Genomic DNA, 7979 nt, shown 5'->3' with positions numbered 1-7979 from the left:
CAGTTTGTGAGGTTGGGTTTCCAGAGAGAGAGAAAGAGAGAGAGAGAGAGAATAATTGCAATGTAATCATAACCTATGAAACTATACTATGAAATTGGACAGTTTGTGAGGGTAGCTTTCGTTTGAGAGAGAGAAGAGAGAGAGAGAGAGAGAGAGAGAGAGAGAGAGGAGAGAGAGAGAATGAAAAACGATTGCAATATAACCTTAATTGACGAACCAGTATTTAAAAAATGATCAATGGATGAAGGTAGCTTTCGTGAGAGAGAGAGAGAGAAAGAGAGAGAGAGAGAGAGAGGGTAATTGCTGTCCAATCATGATCATAGAACTGAATATTTATGTTTCATTATGACAATTTTCAATAAAAAACATGATGTATTATGACATCAGAAAAACCCAAAAGAAAGATAGTGACTTTTAAGGTAATCTGCGTATATATAATTAGTATATATATATATATTAATATAAATAAATATATATGATATATATGTATATGTCTATATATATACATATATATATTATATATATAAATATACTATATGTATATGTATATGTATATATATACATATATATATATATATATACCATACATAAATATATATATATATATATATATATATATATATATATATATATATATTATATATATATATAAATATATACACGTTTGTGTGTGTTAGTCATTTCTCTAACCCTCGTGAGAGTGACTCCACTAAGTCTAATAGATACCAAATCATCTGCACATGTGTTAATGATGACTATAAATTCAGAATTTATTCTTAGTGCGTGTTTAGCTCACATGTCCACATGTTTCCTTGCGAATGGGGAATTTGAGGAAGATATTGTAGGCGGGTGGGGAAGAATAACCCCTGGGGAAGGAGCGGGGTTCGAGGGAGGGGCAGCGGGTATCACAGGGGGAGAAGGAAGATTGGTAGAGAGTTAGTGTTGCAAGCTTCAGTTTTGCTCGGCGTGGGATATGGCTCTCTCTCTCTCTCTCTCTCTCTCTCTCTCTCTCTCTCTCTCCTCTCTCTCTCTCTATCTAATATATATATATATATATATATATATATATATATATATATATAATATATATATATATATATTAATATTCTTATTCGTTGTTCGCTTTTAATGTAATAAGAAGTGAGCATACGATGTCCTCCTGGGACTAACAAGCTTTGAGACAACCTAATCCTTGTAATTCCTTTGTAATTACCCCTCTCTCTCTCTCTCTCTCTCTCTTCTCCTCTCTCTCTCTCCTCTCTCTCCATATATATATAATATATTATATATATATATATATATATATATATTATATTAATATAAATATTTTGTTCGTTGTTCGCTTTTTAATGTAATAAGTGAGCATACGATGTCTCTCCTGGGATGGACTAACAAGCCTTTGAGACAACCTAATCCTTGTAATTCCTTGTAATTAAAAACTCTCTCTCTCTCTCTCCTCGTCTCTCTCTCTCTCTCTCTCTCTCATTCTCTGTATCTGTCTCTCATTAAATCTTCAGTTACTACTACCCATTATGTTATCAAAATACAGAACAACATCTTGGGAGAAATTCAGTCCTCGTGCCTTATAAGAATTAATTCTTTGAAGATGTCTCCAACTTGTTAATGTTTCTTTCGGGAGAGATAAATATGAGACAGGGAGAGACACTTATGATGTTTAGCGTATCACACGTATCACAGAAGATGGTAATTTTCTTTAAGGATATTTGAAAAGTGTTTTTTTCAGGCTGACTGTTGACATGTTTTGACAAATGCTGATTTTTATTTTTTATTTATATTTTTTACAGAAAATATGTATGCTAAATCGACTTCCTTCTTAATAATGCTAATTTATTATTCTATTAGATTAGAGGATATTCCTTCACCAAGGGTTCCACAACCATTCATTAGGGGATATTCTTTAGTATGTCAATAAAATGGAGTGAAAGAGAGTTATGTTCTATATATATATATATATACATATATATATATATATATATATATATATATATATATATATATATATATATATATATGAGAGAGAGAGAGAGAGAGAGAGAGAGAGAGAGAGAGAGAGAAAGAGAGAGAACCATACTTCTATTCACACAAGGAATCAATACGCGAACACTAACTATCCTTGATAATCACACGGCTATTTAGCTGACCGTTTGCCCAATGCATTCAGGCATTATTGTCAAAAAGAGGATTACTTTGAGGAGGATTACATTTCAAGGCTCACGCCCTTGAGGTGCAGCTAAGTCCTGTCTTATTGACGGTAGACAGGAGGCGATGTAATAATTTGACGTTTGTGGCACTGATCCGCGCGTGCCATTGCCACTGGACCGTGACTGTAGATCGGACTGCTGTATCTAATCTCTCTCTCTCTCTCTCTCTCTCTTCCTCTTCCTCTCACGCCTCTCTTCTCTCTCTCTCCTCTCTCCTCTTCATGTTTTGCTTATTTAAAAATTAGTAGTTTTTCCCAGTAAACAGTTTATCTTTGTAAAAAGCATGAAATACTTTCTGTCAAATTTTTTCTTCGACTATCAAATGTCAAATGGCTCTCTCTTCTCTCTCTCTCTCTCTCTCTCTCTCTCTCTCTCTCTCTCTCTCTCAATCAGACCAAAAGGACAGATAAGGCAGATTGGAATGTCCAGGTTTGTTCAGACTCAGTGTCGAGAAAGAAAAAAGAAAGTCTATTGCACCGAATCTCTTTGTGAAAACCTTTCTGGTATGCGTTGGGATATGAGTCTTTCTCTCTCTCTCTCTCTCTCTCTCTCTCTCTCTCTCTCTCTCTCTCTCTCTCCGTATCGGAAACCTATACTTGTATGTATAAATGTATGCAATTTCAGTTTGGCTTTACCGGATGTGTGTCTTTGGAAAAAATGCAAATAGTAACTCGCTTTTGCGCGGACAAATACACACACATAAGCATACGTACGTACACATATACATACATACATACACACGCACAAACATACACACATACACACACATATAAATATATATATATATATATATATATATATATATATATCTATATATATATTTGTATATAAAAATAGTATATGTGTGTATCGTCAAGGTTTGGTTAAAACTGGTAACAAAATGGTTAATATACTTGGAAAATTGCCCGTATAGATGGAATGAAAGAAAATTCATTATGTTTCGATTACTATGTATAAGAGAGAGAGAGAGAGAGAGGAAGAGGAGAGAGAGAGAGAGAGAGGGTGGGGCAATCAGTTATCCTTTTTATATACTTACTTTATCTATTGCCTGTCTCTGCAATAAACCAGAGCCGTTCAGAACTCCGTTATGTCACTTCTAGATTGCAAACGACAGCTACTTGTGGCCTGCTATGCGTGTCACGCGTTCCCCTGTTCCCTCTCGTTCCGAGAATTCCTCTGTCCAGCTTTGGACACCGGATCGGTCCTGGGAACGTAAACATAGTGAAGCGGTCTGGATGAACATATGTATATACATATACATATACATATTATATATGCATATTTATATATATATATATATATATATATATATATATATATATATATAGTATGTTAAGAGGACATTGTGGCTATTACAGTTGGTCTGGGTAAAAATTGACCAGTATATTCTACATGTATATATATACATATATAGATGTATATATACTTAGATATGTATATATATAGGTATATATATATATATATATATATATATATATATATATATATATATATATATATATATATATAATTTTATTCTAAGGAGGAAAACTGTCAAACTGGTAGGATTGACTGACATAAGAGAGAGAGAGAGAGAGAGAGAGAGAGAGAGAGAGAGAGAGAGAGATAAGAGAGATAGACCTGACCGTTTTTTTTCCTAACTTTATTTATTATAATCCATATTCTTATTATTATTTGTGCACAATTTAGCTCAGCTCAAAATGATTTTTTAACACCCACAAACAAACGAAATACAAACTAAATTTAGGAAACAGGAAACACTTCATCTAATTAACCCCAAAAAAACAAAACAAACAAACAAACGCGCGAACTGAATAATGGCTGACGTCTTTTGTTGAGACAGACAGCCAGAGAAACTTGTCTGGGATGTTGAATGTCCATTTTTACAAAAAAAAAAAAAAAAAAAAAAGAAAAAAAAAAAAAAAAACATACTTTTCCCCATAGAGAATCTAATCAAGTTAAAAACACTGCGGATATATTATGTCCTTTAACTGAGTTAGTTTTTTATTTCTTTTTTTCCAGACACGCTTTTATGCAAGGTTAATTATACTGTTCAATATACTTTTGTTTGTCTAAGGAGTGAATGTGTACCTGGTTGTTTGGTGACTGTTGTGGGGCATAGCTTACGCAAACACACACACATTATATATATATATATATATATATATATATATATATATATATTATATATATATAGAGAGAGAGAGAGAGAGAGAGAGAGAGAGAGAGAGAGAAAAAAGAGAGGCCGACGTCCCTCGCGTGTAATAATCCTCACCCCACCTCTCTCTCTCTCTCTCTCTCTCTCTCTCTCTCTCTCTCTCTCTCTCTCTCATATATACTATTATATATATATATATATAATACTATATATATATAGCTATATATATATAATAATATAATTTTTATTTGTTAAACTCGTATACTTATTTCACCTCTCTCTCTCTCCTCTCTCTCTCTCTCTCTCTCTAATATATATATATATATATATGCTTTATAATCTTTTTCTGTGCGGCCTTCTTCATTGTGTGTTCTCATGGGTCTTGCATTATGCTTGTATATTTGATCGGTGTGTCTTGTATAGGACAGCCACCTCTCTCTCTCTCTCTCTCTCTCTCTCTCTCTCTCTCTCTCTCTCTCTCTCTCCCGTGCCACACGAGAGACATAATCTCATAGACGACACCGTGTCCAAAGAACGTCCGTAAACCTGTTTATTATCTCTCTCTCTCTCTCTCTCTGTTAAAGGATTGGTTTACATAATGTGATTACTCCCCTACCATGCAGCAGTCAGTATGCATTACAAAATGTCCTCTTCTAAACATATCACGTGTCTTTGAGGTTTTGTTTAGCGTTGATCTAAACAGTGTTTTCTAAACATTGACATCTTTATTTTCGTAGGGAGTAAGTTTCTCGTAAAGTGTATAAACAGTTCATTTTTCTTGCTTGGTAATTGTTTTTGTTTGATTTTTTTTTGTCATTGAGAAATTTTACTTTCCTGATTTTTGTAATATTTACCTATTCTTTGTAGGTAATTTTTATTTATTATATAGATTATTTTTACGGAGCTATTAAAGATGTTTTTCGGTTAAGCATTTAGTGATTGATGTATTACATAACTTGTATATTATTTGTTCACACACACACACACACACACACACACACACACACACACACACACACATATATATATATATATATATATATATATATATATATATATATATATATATATATATATTTATATATACATAATGCTATCTCCAATATTTATTTGCTATTTTGAGGTTATCTAACAATACTTGAAAACGTTAAATGAAAAATTACGGAAACCGTTTTTTTTTTACACATTGTTGCAAGTTTGAACAAATATACCTCATTAGTGACCCAAAATTCTTTATTACACCCCGATGTGAATCCGAAATGATTTAACTCTCTCTCTCTCTCTCTCTCTCTCTCTCTCCTCTCTCTCTCTCTTCTCTCTCTCTCTCTCTCTCTCTCTCTCTCAACTAGCGGGCTTAATTCCTTGCTCGGTGAGAGTGGAGATTTTTTTTTCAAGTTAAACATCGGAAATGGTGAAAGTCTTTGTATCTGTCTTATGTCCATCTCGTGACGGACACTCTTGTCATTTTATCTCATCATTTGTCAGTGACTTTTGCGTCTTTGATAAGTGACAAGTAAATGTCCTATATTCAAACACACACACATATAGTAGAGTATATATATATTATTATATATATATATAATAGTATATATATATTATATATATATATAGATATATATATATAATTTTGTCGATGGCTCAGTGATCAAAAGTCCAGGGGACGTAGGACCTCTCTCTCTCTCTCTCTCTCTCTCTCTCTCTCTCTCTCTCTCTCTCTGCTCTCTCTCTCTCTCTCCGAAGTCCTTGTGGTACTTCTCATCCGTTGTTTTATTGGTGTGATTTTCGAAAGCGTATAAAGACAAATTTCCTAATTTTTTAGAATATTTTTTTTCTGTCATCTTCATCTGTGTTAAAGATTACTTGCTGTAATATTATCGATGGTGATACTGATGTGGTGAAAGTGATAATGATTACGAGCATCGTCTTGACTGTCAAAGCAAAAAAGCTAATGCTTGTATTTATTATTGTTATTATTATTGCCACGAAACGCCATGATAATAATAATAATAATAATAATAATAATAAGTAATAATAAATAATAATAATCATAAGAAGATAATTAAGTAATAATAATAACAGTAATAATAATAATAATAGTTTTTATCATTATATTTTTAATATTTGCATTGTAACGTTAAAGATTATTATTATTATTATTTTTTTGATTTATTTTATATTATTATATTATTATTATTAGTATTATTATTATTATTATTATTATATTTATTATTAAAAATATATCTATTACTAATGATATTATCATTGCTATCGTCATTAAGAAATCAAACAAACACGTGTTACCCTCAGAGAAAGCAGCGTACTACACGAACTTCATACAATTTTATACGATGAAATCTCTACATAATCTTAAAATTGCATTACTATAGAAAAGCCTTAGTTAATTCCGACAGGTCTCCTAACCTATTTCTAGCGAGCAGATAGACATGCGCGAGCGCACACGCACACGCACGTATATATATGTATATAATATATATGATGAATATATATTATATATATATATATATATATATATATATATATATATAGTATATATAAGACAATCACACTCTCTTAATTACCCTAAGAAATCAATATAAAATGTTTAAACAGCTTAATCATCCCTATACATATCCAATATTTGTTATTATTGGAGAAACAAAAGTCACAGTTATGCAAATGTATATATATTTCAATTTAAAACAGCAAAGATAGCTTCCGAGAATCTGTCGTTCCCTTGTCAATCTGAGATTGATAAGGGGAACCGAACAGATTCCCGAAAAGCTATCTTTGCTGTTTTTAAACTGAAATATATGTACATTTACATAACTGTGGATTTGTTCTCCATTTGAAGACTCGTGCTACTATGAGGATTTTTTAATTATTGTTATTTTATTATTATTATTATTATTATTATTATTATTATTAATAATATTAAAATCATTATTATTTTTGTTATTACTCTAATATATATATATATATATATATTATATATATATATATATATATAAAATATAATAATAATAATAATAATAATAATAATAATAATAATAATAATAATAATAATAATAATAATAATAATATAATAATAATAATAATAATAATAATAATAATAATGATAATAATAATAATAATAATAATAATAATAATAATAATAATAATAATAATAATAATAATGGGCACAATTTTCAGTGTCGAAAATGATAACAATGATTGCAGGTCCACAATAATATCGCATGTGAAATATAAAGTCTTTAATAGTAAGAGCTTGCGAACCTTGCACTAGGTTCATCTTCAGTCACTTGACTGAAGATGAACCTAGTACAAGGTTCGAAAGCTCTTATTATTAAAGACTTTATACTTCACATGCGATATTATTGTGGACCTGCAATCAATAATAATAATAATAATAATAATAATAATAATAATAATAATAATAATAATAATAATAATAATAATAATAATAAGTAACGAGAACTGAAGGGATAAAGCTACCAGATGGGAGCAACATCAAACACATAGATGAGACAGGATACAAATCCTGGGAATAATGGAATGGAGGGATATAAAACACCAAGAGATGAAGGACACGATCAGGAAAG

This window comes from Macrobrachium nipponense, chromosome 35, assembly GCF_015104395.2.
Source record: "Macrobrachium nipponense isolate FS-2020 chromosome 35, ASM1510439v2, whole genome shotgun sequence".
In the NCBI taxonomy this organism is placed as follows: Eukaryota; Metazoa; Arthropoda; class Malacostraca; order Decapoda; family Palaemonidae; genus Macrobrachium; species Macrobrachium nipponense.
Note: the sequence above shows the minus strand (reverse complement) of the source record.